General features: G+C 43.7%; 2 long non-coding RNA genes across 2 annotated transcripts in view; both read right to left on the bottom strand.

Annotated features, from left to right (window-relative positions):
• Positions 1-367: 367 nt before the first annotated feature.
• Positions 368-18,148, bottom strand: part of LOC115079635 — a 40,341-nt gene continuing 22,560 nt past the window's right edge. The window contains exons 3-6 of the long non-coding RNA XR_003853348.1: positions 17,656-17,746; positions 10,475-10,605; positions 10,117-10,163; positions 368-2,276 (exon numbers count right to left, since the gene is read on the bottom strand). This is a non-coding gene — a long non-coding RNA (uncharacterized LOC115079635). The remainder of the gene's footprint in view (positions 2,277-10,116; positions 10,164-10,474; positions 10,606-17,655; positions 17,747-18,148) is intronic.
• On the bottom strand, positions 8,321-9,005 carry LOC115079636. The gene is made up of 3 exons (XR_003853349.1): positions 8,920-9,005; positions 8,533-8,594; positions 8,321-8,368 (listed from the first exon to the last, which is right to left on the bottom strand). It is a non-coding gene; the product is annotated as an uncharacterized LOC115079636 (long non-coding RNA).

Below are 18,148 nucleotides of genomic sequence, written 5' to 3'. Positions count from 1 at the left end.
TTGTCCATGGGGAGAAATCTGGTTTCAAGACCCTGCTGGTGGAGAACACTGCTGTAATATTCTGCTTTGGCAAGAACCAGTCCACACATAGATCTTTTGATGCCCGTGTTGCATTTTTACTTTCAAAAACTTAAAGCAGAGGATTGCAATTTTCAGATATAAACTATTTATTTATTTATTTGTTTATTTATTTATTTGCCTGGAGTTATTGCTCACTTTTTTTTTTTCATACAAGATTCACCCAAGGCAGTTTACAGCATAGCAGCAGACAGAGGTTAACTGCAGCTTCACAGTAAGTGAAGTACAAACATGTTAGGGTAGCAGCAAAAAATAAATAAATAAATAAATAAAAATCACACGGTACAGCATGGATCCAGGATAAATTTATTAAGTGACCACAAAGGCCTTTCAGCTGAAAAAGCTGTTTAGCCACAGACAATGATTTGAAAAAGAATGGGCAGATGCAAGGAGGTTGGGTGACGCGACCATTTCTTCAGTGTCTTTCAGCGACCGACCACAATTACGTAAAGAGGTGTGAGTGCATTTAGTTTCAAGTCTGCATCTGCTGTAAGTGCACGCGTGAGAGTAAATGCCCATAGGTCTTCGGGCAAGCGCTTCACCAGGGGATGAAGCTTGCAAGAATTTCCGTCTGGAGATCAAGTCTACACAAATACAGGAGTTTCTCTTAGTACTGGCGTGGGATTAGATTTTGGATTACAACCTTAATGCGAGTAATATTTTTTTATCCTGCCTGTTAGGTTGAGCTTTTTATTTAAAAAAAAAAAAAGAAGTAGAGATTTGCTAAGATTTACTTATAGGTATTTCTGTGGAAATTCCCGGACCAAACAATTAAGTTGTTCATGCATACACTGTGTGGCGAGACGAAAATGTGGTGTCTTCGTCGCTCTGTACATCTGTCACTATCTTTCATGTGACTGAAAGTTTGCATCAGTGAATCCATTGGATGTTCCTAATAGATGTTAATTTGCTCAGTAATTAATAGTCTCCATCACCAGAATGTTTATGTATAGGATGCCATTAGTTACTCTCATTAAAGCTTTTGTCAGAACCCGATGCTTTAGTATTTTCATCCTGTTATTTTAGCTCGCTATCAGAATTTAGTTTAGCGCGGTCAGAATTTTGTATGACTTGGCACACGAAATGAGCAATATTCCATTTTGTTTCCAAATTCCTATAGCTAACTCAAAATGACATTATCGCCTGCATTGTGTTGCACTGCTTTGCTTCTCTATGTGAGTTGTCACCGGTTCCAGGAATATTCAGCCATTTGAGTTTTTGCAGGTTAGGTCCAGCCTGGGGGGAGGGGGGAGGGGGGGCTCAGTTGCACTGTGGCAATAAGCAGGAGATCCTGGGACACCGTTCCAGCCAGAAATAGGATCAGGGGGAAAAGTCCTCTGGCAAGAAAGCAGAATCCAAGTCGTGTTCAAGAAGCACCTAATGGTGAACCTATATGGTTCACGGATGCAGAGTGCAAAGCTGTTTTGAAAATAAGGAGCATCTCACTCATTCGCTGCAACCTCTGACAATCCAATACTGAAATCCTCAGTTCCATTATTCCCCCCCCCCCTCCCCCATCAGTCTGACAGTGAGTGGGAGAAATGTAAGTCCTCGTGAGGCTGAAAGTCCATGCATGAGAGGAGGATAGCCTGTCAATATCAAAATTCTGCAGATTTGAGTTTTGTTGCTTGTAGGATTTTTATGCATGAGTTATGCTATTTTTTTGTAGGAATTCTGTGAGATCATTTCTTTTAGACCTGGCAGTTTTCTTCTCAGTCAGGGGGGTCAGTGGCCCTAAATCCCACCACTAGGTGTCATCATAGCACAATGACTGTGATTCCCTTCTTCCACGAGGCTGTGAACCATGCCCAGGGAGTGGGAGACCTGAACCAGCAATCGAACCCAGGGCCACTCACGTGGCAATGTACCACACTGCCACTGAGCCTCCAGGCTAGCCCGGCTGCATTCCTTTTGCAGGATTTCCGCAAAAGATTCATGTCATTTGCACAACTTCTGCCCAGATCATAGTTTTTGGAAGACTATGTGCAAAATGTTTTCATTATAGGATTTTTCTGCAGAATGTGTTGCTTGTGTGAGGTTTATTGTTCTCTGTTGTCTAAATCTACCTACAGGATGCGCCTGTTGTTGGATTATTTTGCTTTTCTACAGCAGCTAGCAGCGTCTTGGAATGCTGGCACCACTCCAGTTTATTAATTCACTGCCGGAGTTCAAAGGAGAAACACTTGCTCAGTGCGTATCTGAAAGAGATGGGAGACAATAAATCAGAGCTTGCCAAAACATCTAGAGAATCAAATGATGACAAATATGATTCAAAAGCCAGGTAACCTCCACCTCCTGGGGCCAGTACATTGTCAGTGAGATATTTCCTTCAACACTGTTTTCACTGGGTCTGTGTGTGGGGGAGGGGGGAGGTTTGACTGTCAGGCTGACTAATCAGTACATATAATACCAGTGACAAAATGATATTAGGGGCAGCAGTGCATCATCTTCCAGTTCATTTTGTTTCCTTCCAAGCCACGCCATTTCAGGACATTAAAGCATTTCAATTTTTGTATTAGAACAATATGACTATTGTAAAAAGAATTAAAAATAAATAAATAATAGGAACAGTAACACCAGGACCAGAGGACACTCCTTTAAGCTAACAGGGAGCAGATTTAAAACCAATTGGAAAAAGTGTTTTTTGGGGGTTTTTTTTTCACTCAACGAACAATCAAAGCTGTGAAATGTGTTGCTGGAGGTTGGGGGTCAAGGCAGCTAGCTTAGCTGGGTATAAAAAGTGTTCGGACAAGTTCATGGAAAGAGAAGTCCATAAATAGTTGTTAACCAGGTGATTCCGGGAGACCCATGGCTTGACACTGGAAGTGAAAATGGAATCTGCTTTTGTGGGTTGGCCACTGTCGGAGATGGGATGCTGGGCTCAATGTTACGTCTTATGTTGAAGTTGAGGTTGAGGGGAGGGAAGGAGGGAGAGGGAGTAGGGGACATTAGTTAAAGATTTTGTTGAATCAGGGAGGAGGAAAGCAGTACAGGGGCAGGTCAGTGGACCTCCCCCCCCCCCACACCTCTTATTTTAAAAGAACGGAGGGTTTAGGGTGATGAGGGAGGAGTGGAGGGGGGATACTCAGGGCCAATTTCATTTCTATTGCCTGGAGGACTAGGAATCAGGCCACAGGCCCACACGTCATTTTTACTGTAATACTTAATCAGCTATATTATTTTGCATCTAAAATTATTTATTTATTTATTTATTTATTTATTTAACACTTTTTCTATACCGAACTTCATGGTAATGACCATATCAGATCAGTTTACATCGAACAGGGTAACAACTGATCAAAATAAACATATGAACAGAAGCAAACGTTATCCAGCCAAATGTGGCCAGATAACTATAAAATAAAAATGAAAAAAAAACCCCGATTTTTTTATGCATCATAAGAACCACATGTTTGCAAATTTTGTTGAAAAATAACAAAAGGCAGATTAAGGACGGAAGCTCAGAAACTACGATGGCAGAACAGTTTCCCAGTGGGAGGAGGGATGGACAAAAGGAAACCTGCACAGCCAGCCTCCCTCCCTCCTCCCCCCACCCAATGTTAGGGTGATCAGAAGGGCCAATGGATGGAGCGAGGGACACCGGGCAAGGGGGAAGGGAGAGAAAGAGTTGGCAGGAGGAGAAAAAGAGAGAAGAAGACAGAGGGTAGGTGGAGGAAGAGAGTGATGGATGCTGGGCAGGGGAATGGGTGGAGAGAGAGAGAGGGGGAGGAGAATACTGATGTAACTCCCGCATGGAGGAATTAAATGTAAATCTAAACAATCCAAATAAATAAATACTGGCCCGGGGGAGAGGAGGAAGAAAAAGAGGGCCAGTTCCTAAAATAAGTGCGATGGTGATGGGGGGGGAGGGTAATTCTGAATATCTGTCTCCAGGTGCAGAAAACTGCTGGTCCCAGCTCTGTGCCTTGGATGGGGGGGGGAGTCGTTTTGGGCCCGATCGGAAAATAACGCACGGGAATTGTCTTGTCAAGTCCGTGGCACGTTATTTTCAGCAGAAAATCTACCTGTGCAAATAGCAGGCGCAGGAGCCCACGGGGGGCACTTTGTACCTGTGGCAGCTTTCAAAGTGAAAGTACGTGAATACTGTCCCTTTAAGTCCGCGGGAGAAAAGTACTCACAGACTTTACCCCGCAGCATGCGGTCTGAAAAAGAAGACCAGGAAACAGGGAGAAGGAGAGTTGGCTGCGGACGCCACGCCAGTGGTTAAGAATGGGAATCATCCTGAGACGGATAAGAAGAGACAGCGCACCCTGGGTGGCATCACAAATGTGTGGTATGGACTGGAGAGCAACTCTAGGGAGCCCTAACGTCAATTAAAGATTTATAAACTTTCCGTTAAGTCTATCTCCAAGTCTCAGCTTTCGTTTTGTGCCCCGGTGCCCACTTCTACAGCACATTACGAAAGAGTTAGCCCTGTCGTGAATGAATTGTTACCTGACGGCGGAGGTGGAAGGGTTAAACTAAGCTGACGACACGGCCTTATCCCTTCCACCCGGTGTTTTTATGTTTTTATCACTCGTTCTCTTTCAACCTATTCCACTTTCTGCCTTTTTGCTTCTGTTACAGGCCAATGCAATAAGGTGCATCCAGCCCAGCGCACAGTTTTTTGCTCGTGGTTGAGCGCACGTTTCGTGCGTGTAGTAGTAGCCGCCGATGCAGCAAGAAGATTAACATGCCTAAAATGTGTGTTCTAACAGGCGTGCACTGGATAGCTCCCAACACAGGTAAATTCCATGTTAATAAAGATAATAGCTATAGCTTTTTGATGCAGGGACATGGACCCAAACGCTGGGAGCCCAATGCACATTTTTTAACGTGGGAAATAAACTCCAGCTCTGGAGGTGGAATAAAATGTACTCATAATCTTCCAGCCAAGACTGGTGAAGGCTTTGTCGGCATTTTTAAGTTGGTTTATCTGCTCTTCTGTACTTAGAATGGGCACAGATGCCCAAGGAAGATGCTCTGGTAGTGGCAGAGCAGGACTGGCTGGCTGACCCTTTAGTAGTTTCAGGCTACAGGATAGCTGTACAGGTCCTCGCCAAGGACCTTTACAAGAGGATTATCACCTCCTTTTTCTTACTGGTTATTCCTCTCTCTAAGCAGCCCAGCATTCTTCTGGCTTTAGCTATCGCCTTGTCACATTGCTTCACCACCTTCAGATCACCAGACACTTCCACACCAAGGCCCCTCTCCCAGTCTCTGCGCATCAGTCTTTCGAACCCCCAGCACATACAGCTGTTTTCGATTGCCGCATCCCAGATGCATGACTCTGCACTTGATGGCATTGAGGCCCAGCTGCCAAATCTCCGACCACTCTTCAAGCTTCCTTAATCACTTTGACATGGTGCTATCTGATAATCCTATTGGTTTCTCACTGTATCACTCGCTCGTTTTGAAATCTTTTCTTCTCATGCATCTTTCTCTCTCCACGTCAATTATTCCCCATTCTCCATCCTTCCCCCCCCCCCCCCCCCCCCACCTTCCTTCCAGTCTCTCTGGTTTGTACAGCGGGAGGGGGTCTGTGCACGCCTGACTTTTGTTTTCAGGAAATTCATTTTTGAGAGCACTGAAGGCAGAGCTGTAGAAACATGCTCAGGCTCTCTCCTCCGGCAGGAAACAGGAGCTGGGCTGTGCAGAGAAGCCTCTGCCCTGCCGGAGGGCCAATTCTGAACTTTTCATCAAGTTTTTACGCTGGACCAAAACCATTGGCTGTAAGTTAAGGATTACTGTGTCTCTGACATGCAGGCATTTCATTAAAGCAAATATTCACTTTTGGCTGCAAACAGTGTGTGCCTCTATACAGGAAACCGTGCTGGTTCTTTACAATGTACACACTTCCCATAGACTCTTGTACGTCATGAATGTTTGTCTTGACATGAATGCAAGCTCCATGGAGCAGGGGCTGTGAAACGCTGCCACCCACACAGCCTGATCCATGGCTGGACCAGCACGGCAGTGAGGAAAATAGGGTGGCGAGACCATGGGCAGGGGGAAGAAAGTGCAAGAAAGAGAGAAGGGAATGCTGGGTAGGAGGCCCCGCACTGACTGAGGGGGATCTGGTCCCGCGCCCACTAAGGTCAACACTTAGGAAGGTACGTGAGGGGTTCGGGGCGAGACACTGAAGGGAGTATTGGGAGACAGCTAGGAAGAAGCTGAGACATAAGATAAATGAAAGATGAATCTAGGAACCAGCAGGCCTGGTTCCCCTATTTACAAGCTATTTGGGTTTTTGCACTTTTAGGGTCCTCCCCCCTGCTTTTTGCCATCCCCTTTCTGGAATGTGTCTCAGGGGTATAAATTACCCCTTGAGCTTCTGCTTCAGAGCATTGATCAGGAGGTCTTTCTGCTCCCCTGGTGGAGTTTTGAAGAAGTATTTTTGAGAACTGGATGAGATTTTTGGAGTGAAGACTCTTTTGCTATTGTGGCCTTGTTGATCCAGTTCCTGACAGACAGGCAAACCCCTGTCCCTGAAGGGCTGGGTTCTTGGTTTTCATCTTTACTCCCAGTGAACACCAAAGGGTGATAATTTGGGGGGATAATGTTTTCTGAGGCGGTTTTGGAGATTTTTGAGACAAGATTTTGCAGTAAAGCCAGTCTCGCCTTGCTGCGTTACGTGAAGGTTAACTGTTTTACCTCGCGGTCAGTGAAACATGGGTGAGGCTGCTGATTTTTGGAAAGGACTTTTTGGAATATCACTTTGAGATAATGTGTTTGTGAACAAAGGGGTTTTACATTCCTATCTTTGTTTGGATGTTGGTTGTTGAAGAGAACTACCAAGAGAGGAAAGAGATTTTGGAAGAGGACATTGGTTCAGTTAGACAAGAGAGAAGGAGCAAAGGTTGTACCATGGACACAGAAACCACAGCGTTTGTTGTCATGATTTTCATCTTGCTAGTCATGATTTTTGCAATTCTATTCAGGATCATTCTTTTTAAGTTGAAGCAGACGTTTTTCAGTTGAACACAACTGGGCCCTATGCTTCATTCACTGGTGCCTTTGTGCTTCGAGAAGACCAGCCTCGTGAGTATATACCGAGCAGTAGGAGACAGTGGGGTGAGAGTTAATGCCAGAGACTGTGTTACGCACTGCAGCACCAGGGGCCCCACTACAGCCTCGCCAACCCCCCTGCTGGATGAACCCCCAGCATTCCCAGGAGCTGCTGTGGGGCACGTTTGAGTGAAAAGGAGGTCCGGGACGGTAAGGGACAGCCCCGGGAACTGTGTGACCACCCCTTCTATCAGTGCACCCCACCAAGGAGAGCATAAGAAGAACCAAAGCAAAAAGCATTTATACCTCTAAGAAGGGAGAAAACTTGTGGCAGAAGCAAGGGAAAAACATCCTGGTTAGAAATGGAGGAGCCATTTCCATAGTGGACGATTATCACTCCCTCATTCAGGTAGATAAATGGAGAAAAATGTGTGGCTCAGGCCCCAGATCAGATGCTTACCACTGGAAATCTGCCCTTTACCTAATTTGAGAAATGTTACTTAACCTCTACCTTTGGTTAATGTGTGCGTTTCAGAAATGACAGCCTTGTTTCTCGTGAGACTTTTTTTAAGTAAATGTGTGAGTGTGGACTTCTGGAAGAGAGGAGGGGGCGGAACGAGCCCTGTTTTGATATAAGGTTGAGCATAAGGAGGGGGTAGGGGATCTGAGATTGGATTTTTTTCTTTAATTCCAGCAGTAATTTCAGGTGGGTCTGAAGGTAGACCCGGCCCCCAAAGAACGAGGTCACCTTGGGATCAAGAATCACAGCACTGGGCTCCTAGGGGTTCTGATGGACCTTGGGGGGATGTCAAGGACATTGCCAGGCTGCAGTGCTGCGAGAGGATCCTGTGAGAGGATGTGAGTACCGATAAGAGTTTTACTGAAGGAGTGACTAAGTCACTTGTGATGTTTGAGAATCTCGAGGCTGTAATAGAGGAAGAGAAAATGTAAAAGTGCCTATCTCTGCTGTTTGATGTCCTGTGAGTCATCCTTTTGGTTATTTTGGATTCCTGTATTATGGGCTGCTATCAACCCCAGAAGAACAAAGGAATTTTTTTTTTTTTTAGATTGTTGACGATACCCTTTCAGTGATACTGTATTACCTAGTCTCAGGACTGAAGAAACAGCAAGGAAGGCTGTCTAACAAAGCCGTGAGGGCGACAAAACAGGATTAGCAGCCAGATGTCCAAATGATTTCCTTTATTGGGTGGTAACACGAATATATGAACAATGCCCAACTCTGGCCGAGTTTCGCCCTCTTACAATGGGGCTACATCAGGGGCTACAACATACAATAACACATACTTGTAAATAATAAAAAATAATAAGAAGAACATAACTGAAACACACAATTAGAATGGTAACATGAAAATGTGGTGTAGATATTAATTATGACACAGCATGTGAGTGTGAAAAAGAGAACAACAATTGAATTTTGGTCTTTACCTCTACTTGAGTCGTGTTATGATGACAATCCAAGTCTTAAAAAAGACTGTGCAACAAAAGGTCTGTAAATTAAATGTATAAATTCATTGAAAAACAATATTGAATCTTAAAAATTCTAAAAAATATTTATAGACCTTTCAAAAAACATCAAAGCTGGCATGATAAAATTAACCATATTAAAAATAGAGCACTAAAAAAATAATAAAATTATAACAGGTAGTGAAAAGTAAATAAATGAAATAAAATGAAATAAATTACATTTACACCATATCTTAATGTGATTTCCACTGACAAGAAAATTTGTGTGAAAGATGAATTTTTTTAAAAAAAGTTGATGTTATGTATCAATAAATGAGAGCTGCACTCAATATAGGAGTATATACTCACTATTGGAAAGGCTGGTTAAACTCTCAATGACAGCGGTACCTCAGTTTCTTATTTCGTAAACAACACAAGGGTTGCAAATGTGCCGAAATCTTGTTTGGTTATTTTGGATTCCTGTATTATGGGCTGCTATCAACCCCAGAAGAACAAAGGAATTTTTTTTTTTTTTTAGATTGTTGACGATACCCTTTCAGTGATACTGTATTACCTAGTCTCAGGGCATGGGTTCAGAGTGTGAGTCGGCAAATCAAAGGGGCTGGAGAGTGAAGGATTGTTGGTATGGTGTGCAGTCAGATGGTCACAGAAGGAAAAGGGAGGAGCTGGGCCAGGACTACTACAACACCTGTTCAACCACTTGCATGATTAATTGAATTAGTTGAGGTTCTGAAACCCAGCAGCAGATTCTATTTTATGTACCCCAGTGATGGTGGTAGTGGGGGGGGGGGGGGGGGTGTTTACAGATGAATTATATCAGGCATCCTTCTGGGGGTAGGAGAATTGATATTACGTCGGAGGGTGCACAGAAAAGCAGTTTTTACTGCTTCTGGGGATAGGAGAATGATATTACTGCTTCTGGGGGTAGGAGAATGATATTAAGTTGGAGGGTGCACAGAAAAGCAGTTTTTACTGCTTCTGGGGATAGGAGAATGATATTACTGCTTCTGGGGGTAGGAGAATGATATTAAGTCAGAGGGTGCACAGAAAAGCAGTTTTTACTGCTTTTCTGTGCACTTTCCCGGTGCCCGGAGAAATTAACGCCTACCTTTGGGTAGGCGCTAATGTCTGAAAGTAAAATGTGTGGCTTGGCTGCACATTTTGCTTTCTGAATTGTGTGGGAATACCTAATAGGGCCATCAAAATGCATTTGCATGTTGCAGGTACTATTAGGTTCGGGGTGGGGGGGGGGGGTTGGACGCGCATTTTCGACGTGCTATTACCCCTTACTGAATAAGGGGTAAAGCTAGCACATCGAAAACACGCGTCCAACCCCCCCCCACCACCACCTAATAGCGCCCGCAACATGCAAATGCATTTTGATGGCCCTATTAGGTATTCCCACATGATTTTTAAATTATTGTATTTTTTTACTTCTGAAATTGAATTTACTGCAGAAGATCACGCCGTGAAACAACTTCACACCTGCCCAGGTTCGGTTTACATTCAGCTCTACACTGAACAAACACTCTCCTATCACCTCACCTCTGTTTTTGGCAGCAGCAGATCTCTTTCCTGGGCTGGAAGTCAATCTTGTCCAGGGTCCGGATAAAAGGAGGTGTACATGAAAAAAAAAATATTTCATGTTGTTTATATCATTTAGTTTTCCTGTGTCTATCGATTTTATCGTTTCAGCATCCGCTGTACTTTTACAACGCGCCTACAAATTTGATTATTATGTGTAACTTACTAAACTGTACACTATAAGGCTCAATGAAATGGAACGACAAACGATATCAATGAATGTTAGGCTTTAGTGTTTTCTGATAGGAAATGACACAAACTGATATAATAGATCTTGTTGATGTTTTCATGTCATTTTTAAATGACAGCATGTGCCTACCGGATAAGGGCACGGCTCCCAGGACATCAGGTACAATGACAGCATATCTTCATGTGCTGGACTGGATCCCAGCACCCAGGGACAGCAGAGGAGTGGCCGAGCACTACTGTCAAGTGCCGCATGTGCTCCTGCTGAAGAATAATTTGACCTCAGAGTATGGATGTGGTTATACAGGCACAACAACAGGATGGGACATGAAGTGGAGGGCACAGCGTTAATCCAGCATGGAAGCCAGGTTTCAAGGGGAAATTTTGCTGGCTAAATGGGTTCATCCCAAACCAGTCAAAGGCCACCATCAAATCTGATCCCTTCTCAAGTATCCTGGGGACAATTCTAGTGGCGGACCATAGGATATAAAATAATCATTCTGCAGCCCTTTGGAAGAGCATGCACGTTAACCTAAAGTTGCCTCGTGCAGTGAGATTGGAACGCGACTATTCCATATCACTGGAAATGCCCGGTGTGTGTCTTTTTTTAAACTGTGAATTGAAAAAAAGAAAATGAAAACAAGCTTGATTATTTTGCACTGTATGAGGGGTAGGGCAAAAAAAAAAAAAAAGAGAGTTTCTATTTGTGGTTTAGCGTAACTGGGAGAACTGCTTAGCTTTGCCGAAAACTTCTGAGAAAGCACACAATATTGCAAATACATTCAGCTATACCTCAGAACACCTTCACTGTTATATGATAACCTGTTTGAAGTGACCACAAAAATGCGCAGGTAAGGTACAGAACTCTCGGAACAGTCTCATTTGAAGTCTATCTACTCTAGAGATCAACATGGCACTCTTAGGTCATTGGCCTTAGAGGCAGTTGCATATGCTCTGTGTTTCTGAAATTGTAAATTGTAAAGCTCATTGTTCTTCTGTTTGAGCAAAGCCTGCTACATAAAACCATGCTATTTATATCATTTGTAATTCTATTAATTGGGTGACACGATCAAAAGCCCATTCTAGGATCAGATTAACTCCCATTCTGGGGCCTGTTTACTAACATAGCACTTCAAATGCCATTTTAACACATTTTATTTATTAAATCCTGCGTGAGTACCCACAATCCTGTGGCCAGGAACATGTGGGCATTACCAGGGCGGTAGTGTCCTTGAGTTTCCAGCCTTCTTTCCCACCCCCAGCTCGTTTGTGCTTTATAAAGGGGCAACAAGCCTCAAGTTACACTGATCCCTCCCATGGCCCAATCCCCTGCCAAAACCACTTGCCCCCTCACACCACGCAGCACCTATCCCCCCGCTGAGATCCCCTAACACTTGCCAACATAACCCCCCAGTAGCCCCACCCCAGCTATAAGTCCTGCGACTCAACCCAAATAGTAAGTTCCCCATGTGAGTCCACCAGGTCTTTCCTTGAGCAGGGGTGAGTCCCCAATCGCTCCTTCCTCACCATTGCCATAATTCAAAATAGTGCTGGCTGACCCAAGCTCCCCTTTGCCCCTACAGCTCCTGAGATACAGTTAACCTTCCTGGCTTAACCTGGATTGCGAGGTTTATCACAATCTGCATTAAGCCATTTTAATATTGACGAACTGCTTTGCATTCATTTCTATGTGAGGCAGCTCATTAATATTTTTCTTGCACCTGATTTCTTTCTGCGATATTGGTAATGTGTGCATGAGTGCTACCGATATTACACGTCAACATCGTGTTAACGCGCGTTAAGCATCAAATTTGGCTCTTTAATGCATGTTGCCACATTGAGGCTTTGTGAATCAGACTCTAAAGACTTAACAAGTTTGACTTGGAAGTTTTGGTTCATTCTAGCAAATGTTTAAGTAAAGTTCTTCCAATCAGAATGTAAACCACATGGAAAGGGACCTATGGTCCCTTCGTTACGTATTTATAAACATTTAATATTCCATCTGCACCAAGATGGTGTCAAGGTGGATTACAAACATACAATAATGAAGAGTTTACAATATAGATGGATGGCATAAATTGGTAATTTAGGGGAGTAGAGGAACAGGATGGATTGGGAGTCAGGGTATGTGAAAGGTACCATAATACGATGGTAAAGGGGGGCGCAGAATCCTAACACGAAGGGAGGGAGTGACATTAACTAAGAAATATCGACAGAGGATGATGCTAAGGTCTCATGAACAAGTTCCAATAGTCAAGGGATAACAGGAATTTTCTAGGAAAATGTGGCCACAAAGATTTTGTTTTAGGGTTTGGTTTTTTTTTTCATTTTTGGAGGGTTTTTTAATCTGAAAATATCTTCTTCCTATGTTTATTTTGTTTTGGTACCTTTAGCAAAAAAGCCAAACCCCCCCTCCCAAAAATAATGCTAGGAACCCCCCCCCCCACCCTGCCACTGATTAATGCCGGGGCTGGGAATCACCTGGCCCCCACTTACATCCCCCATAGGTCAACTGCAAAGTTAAAGGGGTAGGACAGATGCCCTTTCACCTACTGCCCCACAATGTTGTCTTCCAACTATTACCGATTGGCACCATAATGACGTCAAATGTTGATGATCTCAAGACTGGCAGGTACTGTTTTCTTGAATGGCAATGGTTGGCCGTCAGACTGGTGCCATTTTAAAATCTCTCCTGTCCCTTTTACTTTGCAGTTGATCCCACAAGAGGGGTAAGTGGGGTCAGGGTGTCTCCTGGCCCCAGTTGCTTTCAGGGAAGGGGGGAAGGAAGGAATCAAAGGAGGCCCCTGGGACAAGCTCTGGAGCAGGCCACAAGGAAGGCTGTGGACCTGCAGGAGACCCAGCTCAGGGATCGGACCAATGACCTTCCGCATGGCAGTGCGTGTCTCTCAGAACTTTTTAAAAATGACACTAAGAAGCCCTTTTGGCTTTTCAAGATCTGGAAATGGCAGAATATCAAATGTTCATAAATAATACAAAAATGAGTACACATGCAAAATATTAACAAAACCACTTTGCTGAGCCCCCTGGATCCACAGGTAACAGTCAGCTTAACACTGGTTATTCTCAGTCTAGCATGGCTTCCATTAATCTACCAGCAATATAAAATGTATGTTTCATATTTCACTGAGAATTCTGGCATTAGAAGCAGGAAGTGCATCAACTCAATTTTAACACATCAGATGAAAAATAAATATTCAGCAACGTCTCAGGAGGTTTTGGGTGAAAGAGAAACAGTTGCATCTACAAACATACAATGCGGCCACTCCTGTGTGATTCATAGCCCGGTGGGTACAGAGAGAAGCAAGAGTTATGTTAACGAGAGCCGCCGCAGCAGCAGCATTAAATGACAGAACTGTGGGAACAAGTTTACTATGATTAATCTGTCCTCCACAAATCTCTTTCATGTAGGGACATAGCTCCAGGAAAGGTCACTGCAAGGTTATTCCGGCAGGTAAGTAAGAATCCCGAGACGAAGTGGTATGGAATAGAAAAAAAAAAAATAAAAAGATTGTGCCAACAACCTCTCTGAGCTCCAGAATAAGATGGACAAAGCAAAGAAGTCAAAAGTCAAAAGAGAGCATGGAAAGCAGTGACAGACAAAGCAGACTGGAAAATTAAGGAACATCGTTAAATTCACTGCTTTTCTAGAATTCCGGGTTAAATTTGAGGTTTCCTTTCCAATTGCCTATGAGCAAGACATGAAGGCAAATCTAGGATGAAAAGCAATAAAATGAGTGTGATTTGTCTTCTAAGATAAAAATGAGCATTATTGCTTTGGAAAAGTGGATGCCTGTTATTAATTGCATTCTAATGCTATTCTGAAAGTTATGTTCCGTACATGCCACTGAAAGAAAATGCATGGAACATTCGGAGACTCAGGAGCCTATGCACTTAATGTTAGCATGCATGGTAAAAACCTTAGAAGACATTATATCTATTTCTATTTTGTATTTTTATTTATTGATTGATTTAGTTTGTATTCCACTTTTTCGGACAGTTCAATGCGGGTTGAATTTAGATAATGTAGGTATTATTAATTAGCATCTTCATGTATATAAATGAAGGAACTTCACATGCAAATGAGGTTTTAATATGTGCGTTGTAAATAGCATGGTGTACTCTTCTTTACCTATTTAATGAGCACTCAGGAAAGCCTAAATTGTAATACTTTTTTCAATCAGATGTTACATTTTTACATAGAAACGTAGAAATGATGGCAGAAAAAGACCAATCGGCCCATCTAGTTTGCCCAGCAAGCTTTGACTCTTATTTTCCCATACTTTTCTGTTTCACCAACCACCAACTTCAGGGCTCTTGTTGGTAACTGATTCAAATTTCCTGCCATCTCCTGTCATTGATGCAGAGAGTAATGTTGGAATTGCATCAAAGGTGAGCATAAGGCTTATGGTTAAGGGTTGTAACCACCACATCAAGCAAGCTACCCCGATGCTTGTTCACCCAGACTGCACAGATCGATGCCTTGTTCGATGATGTCTGAATGCAAATTCTGTTTTCCTCACTTCTCCCTACCGTTGAAGCAGATAGCAATGCTGTATATGCTTTCAAAGTGATGTATCAGGCTTAATTGGTTTAGGGTATAACTGCTGTAATAAGCAGCTTCCCCCACGATTGTTTACCCAGATTGTGAAGTTCAGTCCTTGTTGGTTGTTGCCTGAATGTAAATCCTGTTTTCTACTTTTTTCCCCCTGCAGTTGAAGCAGAGAGCAGCACTGTATATGTATTCAAAGTGATGTATCAGGCTTAATTGGTTTAGGGTAGTAACGCCGTAATAAGCAAGCTACCCCCACACTTATTTGTTTACCCAGATTATGAAGTTTAGTCCTTGGTTGTTGTCTGAATGCTAATCCTCTTTTTCACATTACCCCCTGCTGTAGAAGCAGAGAGCAACGGTGTGTATGCATTCAAGTGATGTATCAGGCTTAATTGGTTTAATTTACTGTGCATGCTAAGGACCAAAATTGCAAAGCAACCCAAATCTCCCTTGAAAACTGGCCCAAAATAAAAGGACCAATTAGCACAAGGGATTTCCTTTCCTCTGGACCTCATAGATCACAAGCTGCTCCTCACTTGACAACCGCAGCCCACCCCCTCCCCCAAGCAGCATCAGATACCCTCATCCCAAGCAGCAACATGCACTGCATCCCCCTGAGTAGTATTAAGTACCCCTCCCAAGTAGCATCACACAACCCCTTCCATTCCCATCAGATCCTACCACACAAGCCTCAAAGGAACATCCGACCCCCCCTAAGCCCTCTCCGACCACCCCCACCCTGATTTCCCCTTCTCTCTCTCGGACCTTCAGAATGAGGTTGTGCCATTCCGGAGGGCTTGGCCCTTCTCGAGCAGGGGGTAAGGTCGGAGCTCTAGGTGGCAGGTCATTTGCACCACAGAAGAACCACAGCCTAGCTGCATGATTCACTGGGCTGCGGTGGTGCAGGCAGCAGAGTTGTGGGTGCGTGGGAGAACCTCCCAGTGCGGCAGAGGCAAAGACATTAATGGAGTTCAGAGCTAATTTTCTGCCAGGTCACCAGCATTAAACCTTTTTTTGAACCTTTTCCCCACTGCAGCTGGAGTGGAAGGCAGAGACCACCCCCTGGCCACAGCCTGATACCTTTTCATTAGAAAATCATCAATGATGGAATTCAAGGAAGCCTGGGATAAGCACAGAGGATCCCTCCTTGTGATGCAATGAGAAGAAAAGTAGAGATGAACTGGAATCTATAGCAATATGCATTTATTTGAAACAAAATGAAAAACTTTAATGAAATTTCCCCTTTGGTTCCAAATCGTTTTTAAAGTGAAAAAAAAAAATTACATTTTGTTCATTTCCATTCCTGTCATTTAAAAAAAAATAAAAATCCCAAGCCCTCCTCTCAATTCCCGCCCCCCCCCCCCACCAAATCCTCATATTGAGTTGATGCTCTTCACATGACAGGCGTGACCTCCAGCCGCTCCTGCCCCACCACAGTGCAATTAAAAACCCTGCTGGCAGACTGGACTGAGGTCAGCACCATTTTTAAATGTCTTCCATTAAAAAAAAAAAAAAAGGGGGGTGCAAGCCTGGGCCCGGGCAGTGCCATTTTGTATGGAAAAATGAACCGTGGTGCTGGTCTTGGTCTGTCGGAGTCATTGTTAATTTTGCCTTACAAAATGGTGCCGGCCAGGCCCAGGGCTAGGCTGATACCAATTTGTATGAATGCAATTAAAAACAGTGCCAGCCTCAGCCCACTGGCAGGAGTTTTAATCATAGCACTGGCACTGACAAGCAGGGATCGTTCCTTCACCGTGAAGATCCTCAACATCATAAGAAGGTCTGAGGGATGGATAATTGGGAGGGGGAAGAGGGTCCTGGGATTGCTTTTTTTTTCTTTTTTGGATGGGGCCAATTTTTTTTTTACTTTCATTTTTATATATTTTTTTTAAATTTTATTTGCTGTTTCTTTTGTCATTTTAAATTGAAGAAAATGGAAAAAAAAAAAAAAAGTCTGTGCATACCCCTGATGACAATCCACCAGGAATTCATTTGTGCAGTCGAGACAAAACTCACGGTCCTTATCTGCCATAATACTCTAGGGTTCTACATTAAATTTTGCAGGAAACCCAGGGCAATTAAAAGCCATGAGTGCAAACCGAAACCCGCAGGCCCTGCACTGAAGTCAAAACAGGGAGAAGCTAACCTATCCCCGTCTACCGAAAGGTTTCTGCAGCAGACGATGCGTAGAAAATCCTGAACAGCAGTGCCTCCATGGATCCCGCATCACCCTGATTCCCCCTTACCATTTGGCTTACAGCTTGTAGCCTAGGAGCATAACAGTTCTTCTCATGAGTCTACAGGACGATGTGGGCAGGAAGCAGAGTTTACCTCTCAGTCCATTTATAACATTTAGTCACTGTGACTCAAGCTTGAGCACCAAGCTCCAGGAATCCATGACAACTTTTGCAGTCAGTTTCATGTTGCCAAAATATTGCGAATAAAGAGGCCAGCTTCCAACGGTTTGCATAAGTGGACGCACAGAGATTTATGCTGCTATTTTAAAAACGGTGTGGCGGAAGCCGCAGTTTGTAAAATCCCACATATTTCTGCCCTGAAAATAATTGCATATGTTGTACTATGCGTATACTTGTAATACAGGAAAATGCCTTCTTTCTCTAGTTTTATAAAATTACATGCATATATTTTACGAGCATAGTAATTATAACGTGTGCACGTGCTACACATGGAGGCATGTACTTAAAAGGGACTGTGCACACTCCACTTCTGAAAATACTTACATGCGCATGTACTTACAAGCACCAGTTCACCAGCACCTCCACCAGTTCACCCAGACCCTCCAGCACATCAGCCAGACCTCCCAGCCAAAAACTGCAGACAAAAGGCAAATGCAATTTCACTTCCCCTACTCAATTAGCAGGTGTAAAAGCGTACAGACAAGTTCGGTAATGAATGCACGTATACCGCTAACAAAACAGCAACTCATGCACGTACTTCCGAAACCCACTCCAGAATGCTCCTATACTGCCCCTAATGAAGCTGAATGGCCACATGAAGATGGAGGCTAGGCCCAACTTGGGAGGCATCTTAGTGCACTGGAATAGGCTTAGGATCGGGGACTCAGGAGTAGGGTGTGGAGCAGGGGCACTGGAACGGAACTGCAGAGCTGGATGCAGAACAGGGACAAGGCCAGACAATCCGAGGATCCAGAGATCCTGTATCCCCGCAGAGGACATATGTTGTACCAGCAAAGGTGGGTCTGTTGCTCTCCTT

The sequence above is a fragment of the Rhinatrema bivittatum genome, chromosome 18 (assembly GCF_901001135.1).
Source record: "Rhinatrema bivittatum chromosome 18, aRhiBiv1.1, whole genome shotgun sequence".
In the NCBI taxonomy this organism is placed as follows: Eukaryota; Metazoa; Chordata; class Amphibia; order Gymnophiona; family Rhinatrematidae; genus Rhinatrema; species Rhinatrema bivittatum.
The sequence above is the reverse complement of the archived record's forward strand: the minus strand, read 5'-3'. Positions and strand labels throughout refer to the sequence as shown.